A 21,350-nucleotide genomic window follows, 5' to 3' on the forward strand; every position below is an offset into this window, starting at 1 on the left:
AGGAGGGAAGACACACTGGTGGCAATGACCAGGGCCTACAGAGACTAGGTGGTTCCTTGCAGTGAGTGAGGGCCACAAAGGGTGGGTGGGGGCCTGCGGGCCTCAGTCAGTATAGCTCTCTTGCATCCTGCTTTACAGTTTGGGGTTCTACATAAGATCCTGTATAAAATCTGAAGTTCTGGATAAGAATTCCCCTACCAACCAAATCTGCAAACCCCAACTCTGTCCTGTAGAAGAACCCAGACTGTCAGATGGAGGTCCTCACCCTGGACCTCTCTCAGCATCCTCTCTGGAATGGGGCCAGGGTCTTCCAAAGAAGGCCTATTGCCCCGCACACAGAGCAAGAGGGGCCTTTCTCACAAGTCTGCTGGCATCTGGATTTGAACTTCAGCCATCATCAGAGATCTGGGCCTGAGTGCAAAGGTGGGGCAGGAAACATTTCAGGGCCTGCCTGCTTTGCACCCACAGCCCTGTTTCCGCGTACAGCTGGGACTTCTTGAGAAAAGAGAAAGCTCATAAAATATGCTGTTCTAAGCAGATGCTTGTGAACTAAAGAAAGAACAGGGAGCCCAACCAAGCCGCGCCACTGGGACTGGGCTCCTCGACCTTCTACCCTGGCCACTGTGTGTGGTCAGGGCTCAGCTCTGGCTGGGGTGGGAGGGAAGGGAGAAGAACACTGATGTGGGCACAGGAAGCCTGGGTTTTAATCCCTCTTGTGGCATGGCCCTGGTGAATTCACCTTGTGGGTCTGTTATCTGGTCTATCAAATTGGGATGACACTTTCCTGCTTGTCTAAAGGGTTGAGATAGTATGTGTAGAAGTAGTAGGCCTTTATACCGTTACACCCACTTCCTTCACAAGGAAACTGAGTTGGAGGGGAGTGGGTGTTCTGTCTGCCCATCTGAAAATGTTGGCGTCGTCAAGAGGTGAACCTATGTGCCCCACTGAGTTACAACCCCTTGCTGCTCCCTAATCTAGTGTTGCCTTGTCAAGGCCCACAGGCACGCACCATGGTCACCATGGCAACACTTGCAATTGTAGCAGCAATAAACAAACATGTGGAAAGCACCTCTGTGGTCTACAAACCACATTCATGTTCTGAACAAGGGTTCAGAAGAACATGCTTTGCTATTATCGTGGCAGCGGTAAGCAAGTGGAAGCTGGAAAGAGGTAGGTGATTTCTGGAAGGTCACGAGGGGGTTGATGTAACTAGGACTTGAACTGGGTCCTCTGCTCTAAAATCTGGTGTTCTTGCCTCTGTGTACTACACTCCTCTACCTTCCTGCCTTCCTGTTGGTGGTCTTCTTCCAATGCCAGCCACCAGCCCCAATTTAGAAAGGCCCCACCTGCACCCTCTCAAGCCCTCTCTTTTAAAGCCTTGTCATTGGAAGGGTGCATTCTGCTTTGTACGAATGGAGGAGATTCGGAAGATTCCAAGCCAGCCTGAACTTTGCCCTTCTAAAAATTCAACTCCGCACTTCCTTCTGGTCAGGATTCCTACTCAGGACAAGAGAAGGTGGAATGTCTTTCTTCTCCCTCTTCTGCTCTCTGCCTGTCCTAGCCCTGGTCCAGGTACACACTGTCCCCCTGCTTCTTGCCTCCTCTTCTCCCCGAGGGAAGAAGCCACCCCATGCTGAAGGCCCAGGGGGACCACGAGGGCCGAGTATGTTCTGTAGGCAGTCCACGGGCAGCTGTCCCCTCTGCCGTGGGGAAGGGAGGCCCCAGGCCAAAGCACATCTTCACACTGTCCCACCGCTGATGCCAGAAATCCTGCCACTACTCACCTCTTCAAATTTCCCCTCTGCTGTCTGTGTTTCTCTAGAGCTCTGCCTCCCCACATGAAACCATGTCTCATGGAAGAGATAGTGACTTAAGTTCCTTTCCTCTGTGACAGGGGAGACTGGCGCAGCTGGAAAGTCCCCTGGGGACCAGAGATGCCACAATTAAAACTTTATTCCCCTGGGGGTCTTCAGTCTCTTTAAAAAGAAAACTACCTACACTGCTGGGACTAAGCCTGCCTGGTGCTGGGCTCTCAGTGAGTTCTGAGTGGGGTTTCAGTGGATGGCACAGCCAGGGCCATGTTTTGCTCAGGCAGAGGAAAAGGGAGAGAACGCCCTTCTCTACAAGGGCGTAGGGGCCCAGGGCCCTTCATGGAAGGTGGCGTCGTCCCTGGAATCCTGCTTGTTGAATGGCTGGCTGAGGGTGGTGGCTCCTCTTGGTTCTCCCTCCCTCCTCCTTGGCCGCACTGCTGCCCCAAGACCCCCCCGCCTCCCCCTCCACTTTCTACTTGCCGTTCTGGCCCCAGGATCTCCTCACCTGCTGGCTTTTAGTGCTGCCTGTTCTGAGGGGTCTCTAAAGCTTCCCTGGGAAAGAGGTCAGAACAATGGTTTCTCAGCCTTGCTGGCTCTGAGGCCCAGCTTGCAGGGCAGGGTGAGTGGGCTCTTCTCCTTCCTAGGTGTTCCCCAGGCGCTCAGGTCAGGGGCCAGGCACATAGTGGGTTCTCATCGAACTTGTTGACTGATAGCTTTGCAAAGAGGGATTTCTGACTAGATATTAACCCCCATCAGTCCTCAAATACAAGGGCAGGGTACATTTGAGGACTGGGGACATTTTTAAAGGAATGGGGTCATTTTTTTTAATAGTGGAAAAAAATACAGCAAAATCCTTTCCCCTATATATGAATCAATATGACTAGCTTTTACTTATTAAATTAATAGTTTCAACACTTTAAATAGACAATGCCTTCATATGTTCTAAAACCCAAAGTATAAAAAGGGCATACATAACAATAAAAATTCTCCCTACTGCATCTGTTCTCCAGACACCTCTATTTTCCCCCTACAGGCAACTGCATTAAAAAAAATGTTTAGGGGCGCCTGGGTGGCTCAGTTGGTTAAGCATCCAACTTCGGCTCAGGTCATGGTCTCGTGGTTTATGGGTTCGAACCCTGCGTCAGGCTCTGTGCTGACAGCTTAGAGCCTGGAGCCTGATTCGGATTCTGTGTCCACCTCCCTCTCTGCCCCTCCCCTGCTCATGCTCTGCCTCTGTCTCTCAAAAATAAATAAATGTTAAAAAAAATTTTTAAATGTTTATGTTTGAGAGTGAGCAAGGGAGGGGCAGAGAGAGAGAGAGAGAGACAGAGACAGAGACAGAGGATCTGAAGCAGGCTCTGAGAGCACAGAGCTTGATGCAGGACTTGAACTTACAAACTGTGAGATCATGACCTGAGCCTAAGTCAGATGCTTTGACTGAGCCACCCAGGCGCCCCAGGCAACTGCATTTTATTCATGTCTTGTGTATCGTCTTGGTCACATTTTACGCATAAATAAGAACACTTCATGTCCCCCCTTTTAACTAATCACGACCTTACTACATGCACTGTTTTGCGCGTTACCTTTTCCATTTTATATGTATTGGAGATCTGTCTTGGCACATAAAGAGGCTATTTTTTGTGGCTGTATAACACTCTACCATATTTATTGGGGAACGTTTAGCTTGCTTTCAATTATCGGGCTATTACAAACAGTGCTGCTGTAAAGATGCTTATAAATATATGAAAGTAACCGTACATGCTTTCTAGAAAGGAAATTTCTGAGTCAGATAGAACGGGAATGTAGATTTTGATGGATGTTGCCAAGCTGCCCTCCTTAGAGGTTGAAGGATTTACACTTTTTTTAAAAATGTTTATTTATTTTTGAGAGGGAGAGACAGACAGACGACAGAGTATGGGCAGGGGAGGGTCCCTGAACCGTTAGCACAGAGCCTGCCACTGGGCTCAAACCCATGAACCATGAGATCATGACCTGAGATGAAGTTGGACACTTAACCAACTGAACTACCCAGGCACCCCAACGATTTACACTTCTGTCAGCAGTCCATGATAGTGCCTCCTTGCCAAATGGTACATTATTGAGTTTCTGGTAGTCTGACAGGTGAAAACAGTGAGTTTCTGGTAGTCTGATAGGTGAATACAGTATCTCAGTATATTCTTAAGTTTCTCTGTAAGTTTGAATATTTTTTCATACGTTTAAAAGATACCAGTATTTTATTTCTGTGAACTGTTGTCGTTTTTATTTTATGGTGTTTGTTTCTTTTTTTTTTTTTTTTTTTTTTTTTTTTTAAGGAGCTCTTTCTAGATTAGGAAGTGAAATTTGAGTGGCAGAGGAATTGCAAATTCTTCTCCCAGGTTAATTTTTGATATTGCTTATGGCGGTTTATTTTATGGTTTTTGGATTTTATGTCTTAATTTGAAAGGATTTACCCCTTTCAAAGTTAATAAAAGCATTTTCTCAAGATCCCCCTTTGTACTTTCCTGCTTTCATTTTATTAAAAAAAATTTTTTTTAATGTTCATTTATTTTTGAGAGAGACAGACAGAATGCAAGCGGGTTGGGGCAGAAAGAGAGGGAGACACAGAATCCGAAGCAGGCTCCAGGCTACGAGCCGTCAGCACAGAGCCTGATGTGGGGCTCGAACTCACAGAGCTGTGAGATCATGACCTGAGCCGAAGTCGGATGCCCAACCGACCGAGCCACCCAGGCACCCCTGCTTTCATTTTATAAACAGAAGTCTTTTGACGTGTTTGGAATTTGGCCTGATAAAAGTACGAAGCAGAGATCCAACTTGGGTTCAAATCCCATAGGTTGGATAGTTCATGGACTGAAACACCACTTTTTCAAATGCTGTTACTACCTCTCCATAAGCATTTGGACTTATTTCTGTACTCTTCATTTGATGATGTTGATCTATATCACACTTTTTAAATTACTGTGGGTTTATAAAACATTTTCACATCCAGTAGGGCTGATCCCCTTCTTTCTTAACCTTTCCTAGCTACTCTTGCTTGTTTATTTTTCCATATGAACTTTAGAATCATCTGTCTTGTTTTAAAAAAAATCCTCGTGATGTTTTTATTGGGAACATGTCTAAAGCTATAAATTAACTCAGAGAGAATTGATATTTTTATGATGTTGAGACTTCCTATCCAATAATATTGTTTGTCTTCCGATTTGTTAAAGTCTAATGTCCGTGAGGGGCATTTGAAAGTTCTCTCTTATAGATCTTGTGCATTTCTTGTTATATTTAATGGCAGCCTGCTGGTTGTCCCAATACCCCTTCTCATTTTCTTCCTTAGTAAGAGAACGTTGCTGCTATTGTTGTTGTTGTTTTTTGAGCCCTGCTCATAGTGATGTAGCTATAAATTGGGACTCAAAGCCTTCCTTAGAGCTGGGTGTGGTTATGTGACTATGTTCTAGCCAATCAACTGTGTGAAGTCGCAAAATGAAGAAACTTACTCTTCTCTTTCCTTCCTCTCCCTACTGCCTGGATGAGGATATCATGCCTGGAGAATCAGCAGCCACCTTCGACCATGAAGAAAAGGACCAAAAGCCCCAGTAATGGTGACTGGACTTCCCATCTCCAGTTAGCATTCATATGAAAAAGAAACTTGTATCTTATTTAAAGCACTGTTGTCTGGGGTTTATATGATAATTACAGCAGAATCCACTTCTAAAGAATGCAAGTTGTTATTGTCTGTTTTAAATTCCAATTATACATGGGGTCTTTTCTTGAGGGTGCCTGGGTGGCTCCGTGGGTTGAGTGTCCAACTCAGGTCATTATCCCAGGGTCGTGGGATTGAGCCCCCTGTGGTGTGCTAGGCTGAGCATGAAGCCTGCTTGGAATTCTCTCTCTCCCTCTGTCCCTCCTCGTCCCCTCACTACCACTCATGCGCTCTCTCTCTCTCTCCAAAAAACCTTTTTTTTATTAAAAAAATTTTTCCTATTATAAACGAGGTCTTTTCTTCCATCATATTATTTATCTGGTTGCATATGTATTTACTAGTTATTAATTTCTGCTTATCATTTTATGCCCTGCCACTATACTGAATGTTTTTTATTTAAAAAAAATTTTTTTATATTTTATTTATTTTTGATAGAGGGAGACAGAGAACAAGTGGAGGAAGAGGGAGAAGGAGACACAGAATCCGAAGCAGGCTCCAGGCTCCGAGCTGTCAGCACAGAGCCTGATGCAGGGCTCGAACCCACAAACTGCAAGATCATGACCTGAGCCAAAGTCAGATGCTCAACCAACTGAGCCACCCAGGCACCCCAAGTGTTCATTTTTGTAAAGGAGTTTTCCAGTTGATTCTCCTGGATTTTCCAAATCATCTGTCGTTGCTGATCATTTTTACTTCCTCCTTTTCAGTGTTTACATTTTTAGCTTACTTATTTTGCCTAATTGTGTTAGCTAGAACCTGAAGAACAATGCTAAATAATGATGGTGATAGTGAGCATATTTGGTAGTCTTTGATTTTAGGGTGGGGTCCCTCCCAGCACTTCCTCAGGCACAATGCCTTTATCATAGCCCTTGTCACTTGGTACCTGACTGAAGGCGACTAGACCTCCATTAGACTGAAGACTTGTGAGAAATTCCATGGAAACTCCCTTTCTCTCCCAGCTTCCAGAGGTCCAAATGAGGTGTGGGGAAGAGGGTAAGGAACAGGGTGTACAGTGCCCCCCTCTAGTCCTGGGTTTCTCGTCCTTGGAGCTGGATTGACATTGGCAGCTGGATAATTCTTTGTTGTGGGGGGCTGTCTGGTGCATTGTAGGAAGTTCAGTAGCAACCCTGACCTCTGCATATTAGATGCTATTATCAACAAGCCCCCCCCCCCCCCCCCGCCCTGCCTAGTTCACAAGGCCCCAGATGGCTCTAGACATTGTCACATATCCCCTACAGGACCTCTGGTGGACTGTTACTGCCCTAATCTAAGTCTTAAACAGTGATCAAAGCTCCAAGATGGTCTGGCCCAGATCATTAAGCCAAACAGGGATTTGACAGCAAAGCTATCAGGAAAGGGTACATCTGCCTGGAATGTCCTCTGCCATTTTATCCTGGGAGACAGGAAGCCTGACCACACCAGCCTTGCGGACATTTGGTATACCATCAACCAATCTTTTTAAACGTCTTAGGAAATCGAGGCTCATCCACACGTGCATGGCTGGTAAGAGGAGGTGCTGGGCTTATGCCACACAACTACCCGTGACCAGCTTTCAGACCAAATGTAAGATCCGTAAGCTGTAAATCTCTGTCTGCTGATAGGACTCCAAATTCGTTTGGTCTTATAAAGGTGGGCTTCATGGTGAGAAGGGAAATACAGAAGCCGAGAGGTCACAGCTGCTGACAGGGAAGGAGTGATTTAGGGGCAGGATGGTATAACCAAGGCTCCCTTGAGATAGGAGCACAGATCTCTTCCAGAAACTCAAAAGACAGTCAAGAAAATCTAAAATATCTTTGGGACTCAGTTTCCTTATCTGTAAAATCTGGGTAACAATTGCCATGATTAAATGATGTAACCCATGTGACAGTTCTAGCATAGTACCCAATACATGGTGGTTACTCCAGGAGTAACTAACGGTCTCTAAGAGTCTCCAGGGGTCTCCAACCATCATTTCTTAAAACACACATGCCCTGTGAGGGCAGGTGAGTAGGTCCCTAAAAACTCTTTGAGAAGTACTTATTACTTCCTAGTGTGTATACACCACAGAGATAGACTCTGCAGGGCGAAAACTACAAAGTATATGTAACTATAACATACGGGGAAGTGTCAAATAATACTTGAGAGATGGAAAGAGACTGAAACTTTTAGTCTAGTCCACTGAAAAAATCACGGATTCCTTTCCCCTGGGCCTGGGGAATGACACCTCGCACGCACCAAGGGGAATACCAGTGCCCCAGGGGAGAAAGCAAAGGTGGAGGCCATGGTTTAAGTAGTAGGGGGTAGAGCAGCACAGGTGTCACTAATCAGGATTGATGCGACAGCTTCCAGACCCTCAGCAACCTTCCCAGGCCCTTGGGGGTAGGCGCTCTGCACAGCCAGGGAGCAGCTGTGGTAGTGGCATGAATCTGTTCCTGTGCTTTGTGGCTCACTGTGTGCTATCACACACCTTATCTCTCTTTCTCCCAACAGCAGCCCCAACTTGCAAAGAACATGGCGGCATGGCCCGGCTGGGGGTGGGGGGGGAGCACCAAGGCTCTTGAGGTGAGCAGGGACCTGAACAACAGAAGCTGGGTGGAGTCCAGCTTTCCTCCCGCTGTGCCTCAGCCATCTTATTTGAAAATCATCCTTTCCTACTTGTGAAATCGTATTTTCCCAACTTGGCAGATCCCCCAAGAATAAGGGCCAGAAAACTCTTCTGTAAACCACAAGCATTTAGCAAAGGGTTGGCACAAGTTGAGAACTTTCACACATAAGAAAAAAATTGAACAGGGGCACCTGGGGGCGGGGGGGGGGGTGCTCAGTCAGTTAAGCGTCCGACTCCTGGTTTTGGCTCAGGTCATGATCTCATGGTTTGTGAGATCGAGCCCCACATTGGGCTCTGTGCTGACAGTGCAGAGCCTGCTTGGATTCTCTCTGCTCCTCTCTCTCTGCCCCTCCCCCTGCTTGCTCTCTCTCTCTCAAAATAAATAAACTTAAGAAAAAAAAAAAAAAAGAAAAGAAAAAGTTGAACTTTTTTTTTTTTTTGCTTGACTTGAAAACTCACCCCAAAGGAAGAGACCCACATGCCCCCATCCTCATCAACCAGGCTCCATAAAATTTAATGCCTTCATTTCCCTGGTGCTACGCTCACTGGAATATTTCTCTGGCATGCTAATTCCACAAAGCTCAGGCCTGAATGCCACACATATGATAGCAAATTCTTCCATTTACTTGAAGATAAGAGATTAGAAGGATTACTTCTCAGGATGCCAAATATGTCAATCACCAGAGAGCAGGCCCCTCAGGGGAGATTATGAAGAAACTCTGCTTGTTTTTGGACAAATAGTGGAGACTAGCACATGATTGTGGTTAATCAGATGGGAATATAGGCCCTTCTGGCAGATGTCGCTAAACACCTTCGTAAATTTAACAACACATTTACAAGAAAGACAAGTTTCCCCTCTGGGATAGCACACTCTCCTTGACACTGTGGCAAATGTTGGTGACCAGCTGATGTCCCTTCTCCTGGCTCCTTCTGTGGCAGCCACCCGAAGCACACCCAGGAAAGCCAAATCACTCAAGCACCACACCGGGCCAGATGGCACTGCAAGCACGGAGCCTGTAAAACCACCCTTCATGCCTTTCACCAAAGAGAAAAAAGCAGAAATTGCTGCAGAGTCGATTGAGGTAAATGATTTAAAAATTCTCCACTGCTATGCTGATACCTGAGCTGAGAGTCAGTGGTAATGTTTCACTCCGGGCCAGCATGCTGGGAAATCTCTGAGTCTTTCCATAGGAAAAGCTCAATAATTTAGGACAAAACAATTAACTACATTTTTTCCCCCAAATGCTTTTGCCCAGGCTCAGCATTAAATCTTTAAATGCATTATCTCATTCAATCCTACCAATAGCCTAGGAATGTGGCAGGACTATTGTTATCTCCATTTTATTTTTATTTATTTATTTATTTACTTATTTATTTATTTATTAATATGAAATTTATTGTCAAATTGGTTTCCATACAACACCCAGTGCTCACCCCAATTTTAAAGATGAGGAAGAAGGGTCTGAGGGGTTATTTACCTAGCCCTGGACACACAAGTGGGGAGTGACACAGTGGATTTGCCTGATATCAACTCCCATGCTCTGAATCACTTTGCTATGTTGTTTGGCAGTGGGGGGGGGGGGGGTGGGGGGTGGTAGGGAAGTGTGGAACATTGTATTTATAGCTGTGCTGCTGTGGGATTGACAACACAGTTGTTGCTATTGGGGTGATGGTTGTTTCTGACTCATGGCAACATGGTTATAAGATGTAACTGATAAGCTAGACCATGCTGTTTTGACCAGCAGGCCTTCAGCTACTATGCTGACCTCTAGAAATCTGAGGGGTGAAATGGTACTCCTTTCGTGGCCAAAATAAATAGCCTGGGGCTGTACCTGGACATGAAGACTTGGAATCGAAGCACTGTAGAATAACTTATCTGACTGCATGATTGTCCAATTACTTTTTAAATTTTTTTTTTAAGTTTATTTATTTTTGACAAAGACAGAGTGTGAGCATGAGCTGGGGAGGGGCAGAGAGAGAGGGAGACACGGAATCCGAAGCAGGCTCCAGGCTCCAAGGTGTCAGCACAGAGCCTGACGCGGGGCTCAAACTCACAAACTGTGAGATCATGACCTGGGCCAAAGACGGACGCTTAACCAACTGAGCCACCCAGGTGCCCCGTCCAATTACTTTTTTAAACTCACAGTCGTGAAAGCAAATTCTTTTTTTTTTTTTTTAATTATTATTTGAGAGGGGAGGGGAGGCAGAGGAAGGGAGAGAGAAGGAGAGGGAGAAGGAGAGGAAATCCTAAGCAGGCTCCATGCTCATCATAGAGCTTGATGTGGGGCTCAGCCCAACGACCCTGGAATCATGACCTGAGCTGATATCAAGAGTCTGATGCTTAACCAACTGAGCCACCCAGGCATCTCATGAAAGCAAATTCTTAAGCTTGACACACTCACAGACAATATCCTGACTTCCACCGAAGGGAAATAAGTCTTGAGTTGTGTCCCCAGCCAGTGGGATGGATCCCTCAGACCATCATGACACTTACCCCTGGCTCCCCCTATTCCTCTCCAGGTCATCAATCAACCTGCACTGGGAAATGGCTATTTATGGGCTTTGGTGTACAGACTGGGTCCAAGGACAACGACAACCTCAAGCAAATCACTTCTCTGAGTTCACTGTCCTCAAATATGAGAAAAGACGGCTGGATGAGTCAATCCCCAAGGACCTTCTCGTCTGAGATCCTGGGAAGTGAAGGCAGCTGGAGCCCATGAAGTCTGAACTTGCAGTCCTGGCTGTTGCACACCAAATGTGTCCCTTTCCACTCTGGAGCAAATCTCTGCCAGCAGGCGTTTTTATAGAAAACGTAAATCAGACGACGCTCTCCTTCCGCTTGCATTCTTTAGAGGCGCCCCACGAACATGCTTCCTGGCATAGTGTGCAAGGTGCTTTGGGGTCTCCACCAGCCTGGACTATCAGCCTCATCCCTCACTGTACTCCCTCATAATCCAAACCTGGGCCTGTGGGCCTTGGGTGCTTCCCAGGAGTGTGAGCCTGTTTCCTGCCTCAATGTCCTGGCTATAAGGATCTGCCTCCCACAATGGACACCCCATGGGGGTTGCTGAGATGTCCCTCAGTTGCCAGATGCTCTCTAGCTTCTCAATACACATCCTCCATCAAAGGATGAAAGAATCAGTGAGCAGGGAGGGAAATTTGTGAATCGTGGCCCCAGGCAGCCAGACGGCCTGAACAAATGCTTTCAGATAATATATGGAACTATTAAAACATGTTATTATTAAAAATTGTTAAGGCCAAGGGCAAACCATCCGAGGCAGCTGATTGCATCCGTTCTCCCATTACATTCAGGAAGAACCCCTTCGCTAACGCAGCAGCTTCCATGGCAGTCAGAGGGGAGCCCCAGACCCTCACTCTGGCTCTGGCACTGGCCCTCTCCTCCCTCTCTTTTGCCGCCACCTTCCCATCCGTCCAGCCCCACAGGGGACTCCAACAGCACTTTCCTGCCTTGAGACCCTTGCCGCATCGCCGTTCCGTCTCCCTGGAGAACAGACTCTTAATCACTAGGGTCCCTGACTTGATCCCCATTCCATAGGCCTCTCTCTGGCCACTGTGTCTAAAATGGCCCACCACCACTCGTCCCCCACCGACCCTGACCCTCATCTCTGTCACCTCAGCCATTCCCTTCACGGCAACGACCACAGCCTGTAATGATGTTGCTTGTTTATTTCCTGGAGTAAATGGTTTTCCCCCGCATGAGCTCCATGAGAACCGGGGCGGTGTCTTTGTGTTCCCAGTGTGGTCCCCAGAGCCCTGCCAAGTGAGCCTGTACTCACTGTTGGCTGAGCGTCTGGAGGAGCCAGATCTGTGTTAAGTCCACCTTGGTGATGGTGTAGTTAATGGCATGATTACAAACCCTAATGCACCCATTGCCTAGATGGCCCTACTGTGTAACGTTCCATTATGGTTGCCACTCAGAGTCTGCCTTTTGTAGCAGGCCGTGAGGATACCGAGAGAGAAGACAGTCCCTGTACTCGGGGTCTGGAGGGAGAGGTGGAAATGAGGCCAGAATGCCTGGGGTGGTAAGTTCTACACTAGAGGGACAAGCAGGATGCTACTGCTGCCCTTAGAAGGTAAGGGCTGCCGGCCTCGCCTTTTTTGGGCCCAGCGATTTGCAGCTCAAAATCCGGCCAGCATTCTGTCATCACAGAGAGGGCCACTCCGGCTAAAGGACCAAGAGTGACCCTTCTGGGGGTGTGTCAGGAGCCGAGCGGAAGTGGACTCTAGACCCTTGTGCCCAGGACTCCCAGACAGGAAGGCCAGAGCGCCACTCTCCGAGCTCCTTGGGCAGGGCGAGCGGCTGCCCAAACGAGGGCAGCGTAGGTCTTCCTCGTCCAGCCACATGGGCAGCCGCGTGCTAGAAGAGCGGTCAGCGCCTCGCGGGTCACCTCCACCCAGATAAAGAGCTGAGGGAGCACAAATGTAAGTCCGCACAAGTGGAGGGGGATGTAGGGAAAGCACGTCTTCCTGCAGAGTGGGGGTCACCCAAGTTACTTGGAGGATAGCAGAGGCCTCGTGCGAGGCCAGGGAGCTGAAAGTGGACTGACCTCTGAGGGGACAGAAAACAGATTTTATTAGTCTTAAAAAAAGGCGTCTTATTTGTATTTGTTTAATTTGGCCATGCAAGGGATTTGCTTCTAGGACTATGTGGTGCTTTTCAGCTGATCAGAATCGTTAATATGGGAACGTGTGCATGTATATGCATGCATACATGCTGTAAGGACAGCGACAGGGCTGTGCTCGTGCCTACACGTCTCCTCGTGGGCGTAGGCCTGCAGCTAATGGCCGAGGAGAGGGCACAGGCCCACAAGGGGGAGGCAGGCGAGGGAGATCCCTCCGTGTCTTCAGGGAGGACAAAATCTGGTGGAATTTATAAAGCAGACAGCCTCCATCACTCCACCTGATGAATACTGAATGGGCCGCTACCACGCACCAGGGAGGTCCTGGCTTCCGAGTGAGGGCAGGGGTCTCCCAATACCTCAACCTGCCCATGCGGAGTCTGAGGTGATTTGGAGACGTCTAAATGGACATGCCGACCAAGTGGTGAGAGATGAAGGTTTGGGCTAGAGAAATAATGAGCATGGGTGAAACAGTCTGAGAAGAGAAGTGGGTTAAGACTGGTCTGGGAGCAAGGCCGATATTTAACGGGACAACCAGAGAGGAAACTCAGGAGCCTGGGGAGTCCGGAAGCCCACGGAAGCCCAACTATCCACCTCAGGCTCAGAGAGAGAAAGGCACTTGCCCTTACTTATATTTATTGAGATTTTCTCTCTATGCTTAGATATTCCAATGCATACTCAGAAATGATGATGATAAGTTGTATTTTTCAAGAAAACGCTTTCCAGATCAGTAGAGGTATCATGTGCCAGAGTTGGCCCAGTGAACAGCTTTAGTAAAGAACAGAACTGTAAACTGCAAATCCGCCAGTGGGAAGAAGGGAAGGGATTTCCAGGATTCTGCTCAGGGGAAAAAGGAAAGAAAGCATCATCTCTGCAGTGACCCCGGGAGATCTGCCCATGCACAAGACAGCAGCTGTCTCTGTGCAGGAAGAAGCCCCGTTCAGAGACACCCCTGTTCAGAGACATCCCCCCCGCCCCCCCCCCCCGAGCTCTGTGTTCTCCAGGAGCCTCCCAGTCTCCAACCAAGATGGACCTAGTGCCTCCTTCTCTTCCCAGTTAGTGGATTTAGAGAGAGCCCAGCTCAACAATAGGGCAGTTTCCTGAGCCGTCTCGCTTCTCTACTAGCCCACTGCCTTCTGGGTGCCCTCCATGGACTCTTCTGCTCCATCCGAGGGGGCCACTGTGCTCTGTATATTTCTTTGCTTCCTTCTGGTTAGAAATCACCTACCCCCAGGGTACCTGGGGGGCTCAGTCGGCTAAGCGTCCAGCTTTTGGTTTCCGCTCAGGTCATGATCTCATGGTTCATGAGATTGAGTCACGTGTTGGGTTTTGCCCTGAGAGTGGGCAGCCTGCTTGGGATTCTCTCTCTCCCTCTCTCTGCCCCTCCCTCCCTTTAAAATGAATAAACATTAAAAAAAAAATAACCCTCCTCCAAACAATAAAACCCTTTGAATTAATTGCAAATCTGTTCAATGTCACTGAGCTAAGGTGGGCACTTATGCCTTGAAGTATAACTTCCCCCAGGGAACCTGCCTAAACTGAAGACAGGACTCTGGAGAGTTAGTAGAGAAGATGGAGTATGGAGTGGGGGGCACAGCTTCAATACCACGTCTCAAATCCTTGCTGGAGGGGGCCTAGATCCCTTCTAGGGGCCACTGGCTTACCCCACCTCTGGGTCCAGCCTGAGCCAGCTGCTTCTTTTTATTTACCCCTAGGAGCATCCTGGGAGGACTGGATTTTCTTGATGTCATTCAGCTAAAACTCAGGGTGCTGCTCATCCCCTGACTTTGCTGGAAATCACCAGCTGCATTGATCTTCACACTGGAGCAGGCTGTTTGGCCACAGATGTGGATGAAACAGTACTAAGTTATGTCCAATGGAGGGAGGTACTTAAAAAAGGTTGACTCATCTCTGCCTTGGAAAAACGTGATACCCAGCTTTTAAACAAAGTCTCTTTCAGGGGCGCCTGGGTGGCGCAGTCGGTTAAGCGTCTGACTTCAGCCAGGTCACGATCTCGCGGTCCGTGAGTTCGAGCCCCGCGTCGGGCTCTGGGCTGGTGGCTCAGAGCCTGGAGCCTGTTTCTGATTCTGTGTCTCCCTCTCTCTCTGCCCCTCCCCCGTTCATGCTCTGTCTCTCTCTGTCCCCAAAAAATAAATAAACGTTAAAAAAAAAAAAATTAAAAAAAAAAATAAACAAAGTCTCTTTCATTACAGTCAAGGTCATGGATGGGTAGTAAGGGCACGGGGTACACACAGAGCATAGTGGACCCCCAGATTGAGCAATAGTGTTACTACTCTTGAGCTAGCACGAGGGTGTATGAAAGCAGCAATTTCTACCTGTACAGAGATCATCTTTTAATTTGGTTTTGAATGGAGCCAGTTTGTGGTGTAAGCCAGCTGGCCACAGAGTGGTCAGACCAAGTGAGATACTGATGAAGTCTATGAGAGGAATAGTTTTCAGCTAGAAAGCACATTGTTTGACCAAATTAAGCACAAAAATGTGCAATCTGTGGGTGTTTCAGATATATGACAAATAAGTTCTCCAAATATTCTACTCCGAAATAAATTATGACTTGTGAATTTATTCTAGCAAGTGCTGTGGCAAAAACTAAACTGTAGTGAAAACTAAAAAGGAAGTGAACATGGCTGTGAGGATGTGCCCAGGCAACACAGAATTCTCAACATCTCCCCATCCACCTACAGCTCTACATTATACTAATCATACTCTATGCTTTAGGATACACACACTGCATTACCTGTGTGCTTTATTACATATACATAATAAAGTATACAGTGTTATTCACATAGAGACAAATTAATATTTGTAGACACAGATTCATACAGAGACGCTGGGAGCTATGTGTTGCCTGTATATATACAAAGACATATATGTGTAATAAAGTAGTTAACATGTTGTGTGACAATGAGTGAAGATGTAACTCTCTCACATATTAATCATACTCGGTACTTTGTTGTGTGTATAATATGGTATATAACAAATTATATATATGTAATAAATATAAAGTAATGATAAATACATATGACATAGAGAGATATGGGGAGTTATACATTGCATATATATATATATATATACACACACAAATACAAAATATATATATAATAAAAACAAGTAATATAAGTATATATGTAACATATATGTAATAAACATGTAGCATGATTAACATATGCAATATTTATTTGTATATGTATTTATATTTATATAATTCATGTATGTAAATATGAAACGTGTATACAGTGTATGTTTTACATCACGAAGTTTAAGTGACTTGTTAGATTATATTTGGTGTTGTTGGTCTCTTTCCAATTTTGCAATATATTCCTGCCTATTCGTTTATGGTAACAGAGATGGAAACAATTACTCTTGAGGCCTTAAGAGTACACAAATGCAAAATCTGTCATCTTATGAAGGAAAAAAAAAATTCACTCTTTTCATGCACTAACAGCCCCAAATGGAGGTTAATTAAACAAATGCTAATTTCCTAATCTGTTGAAGACTGTTAAATAGTTTTTATTGCCAGAGATTAGCTGTTAAGATATATATACCCACAACCATACCTGCTCTTTTTCAAAACATAAATGTTCAGATTTGATGGAAAATCACTGCAGGGCACAAGTATAAACTATAAAACAATTAAAATCATAAATCCAAATGGCAGCGATTCCCAGTGAGTTTTACAACATTACACTAAGCCACTGCCAATCTGAAAAGCTGTGCCCTGGGCCCTGCAGGTGAGCTGGCTGGAGCTGGGTCAAGGGACCGGCACAGGCAGTTTCCGTGAGAACCCAAGCCTGGCTGCAGTCTGTGGGACAGTGGGATCATTAACCCCGGGGGCTCAGGAGGTCCCGGGGCTAAGGCTGCCCACAGGTTTCTAGCCAGCCTGTTTTCCTCTCTTAGGAAAAAACATTCATTCGTGCATTCAGATATTACGGAGCAACTGCTCTGTGGCAGGTACTGTTCCTGGCATGGAGGAAACAAAGTCCCTGCCTCATGGAGCTTACCTTTGAGTGTGGAAAGAGACTTCAGCTAATGTAACAATAACTAACGTGTGAAGGGATGCAAATGCTGGGAATATTTTGGGTGGGATTAACTCTGGTCCATGTCCTTATCTCTCTTCCGTGAAGTGACGAGTATCGAGCACCTTCTAAATGCCTAGCCTTTGTGAGAGGACTTACAGGAGACAGAATTCTCACACGTAGCCTTTGTCACTCGCAGATGAACCCGGGAGAAAGCTACCTGCTCGATGATGGTATTTGGTGAGTATTTACTAGTGCACCTCATATAGATGATCTCATTTAAGTTGCCCCCAAGCTCTCTGGAATGGGCACTGCTACACTCCCATTTCATAGATGACGAAATTGAGGCCTGGAGTAGGTGAATACCTTACCTGGAAGCCCACTGCTAGCACTGGGGTGGGGACAAGGATTTGCACCCCATAGACCTAGCTCCTAACCACGCCCTGGGGGGAGGGCTCTAAACTGGGTGGTGGAGATCATTGGCACTGGAAGAATTCATGAGCAGCTGCAAAGAAGGGCCCCCATCTGCTGCACTGTCCATATTCTCCCTTGGCTCTGGTGCCAGGAAAAGTCAGTACATACTGACAGCTGGGTCGTTCTCTGGAGGTCTCACGTCAGGGTCACCCCAATTTCTAGTCCAGTAGGTTGTGAGGTGTGGTCGTTCAGCCCTGACTTCTCAATAATGGCATTTCATTGGCTTGTCAGACTTAAGTTTTAATGGTCAGCCAAAGATCTAGATCTGGGGCCTCTGGAAAACTGGTTAAAGATCAAAGGCGTAAGGATTAGGAGACATTTACCCAAACAGGGACTATTCATGATCCCACTTAAGGATTAATAAGGCAAAACTGCCTGAGACCGAGCAGGAGACTGAGACATCTCACAGATAGGAGTCTGAAGATTACTCTGGTTCTGACTTACTATTAACGATATGTGAACACAGTGACCTAATCTCACTGAGCCTCAGGTGTCTCACCTGTAAAATGGGGATAACAATTACTCATTTCAAAGGCTTACTGTGATGCTTAAATAATATGTAAAAATTCATTACGGTTCCTGGCACAGAGTGGGTGCTTGACAAATATTAGTTCCAATTCTCCTTTGTGAGCAATTTCCAAACCTGATCACTGAAACCACTCATTTCTTACTCTTCTCTCACCTACAAAAAAATGACTGTCTGCCGCATAGATTTGAATGTCTGGTGTGTGTGTGTGTGTGTGTGTGTGTGTGTGTTGACTGACCACATTACAAATGACACTGGAAGGGAACACCACAAATGGTAAACAACCAGAGGGGGAAACCAGAATGAAGAACTCGGAATTACAGAGGGGTAGCTGTGCCCTTGTTGCTTAGACTTTATCTCCCACAATAGCTGACTTTGTGTGTGTGTGTGGGGGGGGGGTGGTGGTGAGGGGGGCACCCCCTGTGTGTGAGTTGTGGAAGGACACGGGACATCAAAGTCTGGCCAGCTTGGTACTCCTGTGACTTTTGAGGCAGAGGCACAAAGGTGAAGGGACTGAGCTGACCAGGCTGTGGTTTCCTATGGTCACGTCGACGAGGCACGGCTGTGTCCGGCCTCCTTGATCCCTGCTTATTTCTGATTTTCCAGCTTGCCCTTTGTATCTGTGAGCCGCCCCCATTGCTATCCAGCAAATTCCCTTTTTTGTGCAAATTAGCCAGAGCTCTGCTTAGCTAAGTCCCCCATCTAAGCCCCCAGACCAAGGCCAATCTAAAAACCCCTCAACTCATTAGCGGTAGCAAGCTGCCTGTGATGACAGCCACTCAGCCTCAAAGGGTTACAAACTTGGATCTATCTCAGGAGCCGGACCAGCGTACTCTGAGAATGGAGAGAACTTGCTGGTCCTCGTCCATTCACAAGTACCTGCAGATCGCCTACCATGTGCACACAACGGATTGAGAACAGGGACGGCTGCTGGGAAGAGCAGTCAAGGGCAGCAGAACAAGCAACACCAAATTCAGTACATCTCCAAACTCTAAGAGAAGCCTGGAATGGGTGGAAGCCAGTCAGTGTGTGTTGACATGACCTGAACATCCGAAAGCTGAGAGGTTGGGATCAGCTAGCTTATGGCTCAAGCTCTCTCTCTCTTTTTCAAAATAGACTACACAGCTGTTTCTACACCAACTCCAAAATAAGAGAAAACATCAGGCACACGATTAAAAACCCGGAGGCAGCATCGCTAGGGACACTGTGTTAAGAAGATTATAAGGAGGCACTTGTTGGGATGAGCACCGGGTGTTATATGTAAGTGATGAACCACCAAATTCTACTCCTGAAACCATTATTACACTATATGTTAACAAACTTGGATTTAAATAAAAATTTTTTAAAAAGGAGGTTCTAAGAATCCAGGGTTTTAGCAGTACGGGAAGGAAATATCAATGGCAAATGTTTCAGGGCAAGGACCAATGATTTTAAGCAGAACAGACCTGGAAGTTAAATAAAGACACAAAGTTGGAGCACAGAGCTAATTGGGAAGGCCCAAATCTGCAGGGTTTCTGGCCCTGAAGTCTTGCTCTTTCCATACTTTGCCCCTCAACTCCTAGGCTAAGGGTCTGGAGGCCTAAAATAGCATCAACCGTTTCTAGGTGTTAAACAAAGCTCAGCAATAATACCCATATGGCAAGGGAGCTCACCTAGAGAAGTCTATTAAGGCCAGGCCTTAAGGAAAGTAGAATTCAGAGAGGGGTCTTCACTCTCTGGAGCCTCTCCACCCTCAGGCATCTACTCTGCTGGCCTCTGCCAGGAAGGCTGCCACAGAGGTATTATCCTCGGGGTGAACGCTCCGGAAAAGAGGGAAGGGAATTCACATTTTTCAAACTGTTACCACAGGTCAGGTTCTGTAGGGAGACCCAAGGATACTAAGAGAGTTTCTACTGGGAAAAAGCTTTTAACCCGGCCTTAAAATGGGAAATATATATTTATGTATCAATAAATGTCAAATAAAAGGTGTAAATAGTAAGACTTTTGCAGAAACTGCTCTCTCTGCCTACAACACTCTTTCTCCTCTGGCCAGCTTCCATCACTTACTTCCTGCAGGAAGCTCTCACAGGCTCCCCCAGTTAGGTTCCGTCCCCCTCCTAAGGGGTCCCAAGGTGCCTGGGTCGCCCCTGGCATAGTATTCACAACAGTAGAATCTGAATGCCTATTTCTTTGCCTCCCAAACGAGGTGCAAAGAAGGATGAAGGCATTACACTGAGTTCACCACTGTATCCCCATACGACCCTGCACAGGGCCTGAGATGTAGCAGGCACTTAAAAAAAAAAATCTGTTGGTTGACTAAGAATGAACACGGGTACTAAGAAGAGACTCAGAGACATCTCTGTGGGCTGAAGAGGGTCAACTTTCAAGAGAGCAGGCGCTTTGGAATATTGACTAAAGAATGAACCATTAAGTAATTTTCTTCTGGAAACTTAGTGTTGCCTGTGCCACAGCTCAGATGTCATGCTGATAATACAACCCTGCCTGAACCCGCTCTACAAGAACCAACCTGCTGGGTTATTAGTACCCTGGCTTGGCAGCTGCAACCCTGTTGCTTCCATCTGCCATGCTGTTTGCACAGATTAACTTCCTTAAATAATTTTTAATCATTTTAAGCAGGTACTTCACTCAGACACAATGAAGACACGTACAACTTGATTTTGATTCACACTCCATTTTGTTATGGCAGTAATCATGTATGGACTGGACTTTGATTTTCATACCTATTTAATCCTAATGTGAATTACGAATGACTCACTGTCCTAGGCTGAACATTTGTTTTTCTCAGTGGATCCTTACTTATGTGCCTACTAAGGGTCCCTGCACTGTTAATTCTTTGTTGTGTGTGTGTGTGTGTGTGTGTGTGTGTGTGTGTCCACATTTATAAGCACGTGTGAACTTAGAAGAAGGGGATTATCAAAGACACTAAAAAGTAGAAAAAGTTCATCAGTTAGTTATATTTGACTAGATGAAGTCAATGACCAATTCATTTCCTTCCTGATGATATATAGTTAACCATATTCAGGGAACTGACTTTCCTTCTCCCTTCCTCCCTTTAAGTCCTGCATGGCAACAGCCAGCCCCCAGTCCAATATACCAACTTCAGAAAAGATCCCTTTGTTCCAGATAAACTAGTTCCCATCAACTCAAACTTTTATTTTGAACTCAGTCACTGTTACCAAAAATGTCCCCTCAAAGTCATTTCCTTGTTCATTTAATGACTGGTTCCAAAGAACTTTCTAGAACAACACAGTATACCAGAAACTAAACAATCTTCTTTGCTAACCATGTGATGGGGACTATGCCTATTTTTCCTTTCTAACAGAATTTGGATTGTTGAGTTCTCTTGGATGAACAAACTATGGAACTGCTCATCAATTAATTTTCCCAAATATTCTTCCAAAGGCATTTTTCCTAATATTTAGATACATGTCAAGGCAAATCAACTAAATTCCAATTTTTCTAGAGTTTATATACGTCGATAGGACTAAAGTATGGCAGTGAGGAACTGGAGAAATTACTAGAGAGAGAGATCACTGAGCAATTAGTGGTTGAAGTGGGCAAGACACCTTTGCAAATAATTACCCAAGTGTCCTATT

General features: G+C 46.1%; 1 protein-coding gene and 1 long non-coding RNA gene across 5 annotated transcripts in view; one reads left to right on the forward strand and one right to left on the reverse strand.

The window, feature by feature from the left end:
- PRKCE (protein kinase C epsilon) overlaps positions 1–21,350 on the reverse strand; it is a 503,885-nt gene that overhangs the window by 38,369 nt on the left and 444,166 nt on the right. The window lies entirely within an intron of this gene.
- LOC147582539 (uncharacterized) lies at positions 3,104–6,207 on the forward strand. The gene is made up of 2 exons (XR_015249237.1): positions 3,104–5,398; positions 5,935–6,207. It is a non-coding gene; the product is annotated as an uncharacterized LOC147582539 (long non-coding RNA).

Source organism: Puma concolor, chromosome A3 (genome assembly GCF_028749965.1).
Source record: "Puma concolor isolate L17-30 chromosome A3, mPumCon1.1.hap2, whole genome shotgun sequence".
In the NCBI taxonomy this organism is placed as follows: domain Eukaryota; kingdom Metazoa; phylum Chordata; class Mammalia; order Carnivora; family Felidae; genus Puma; species Puma concolor.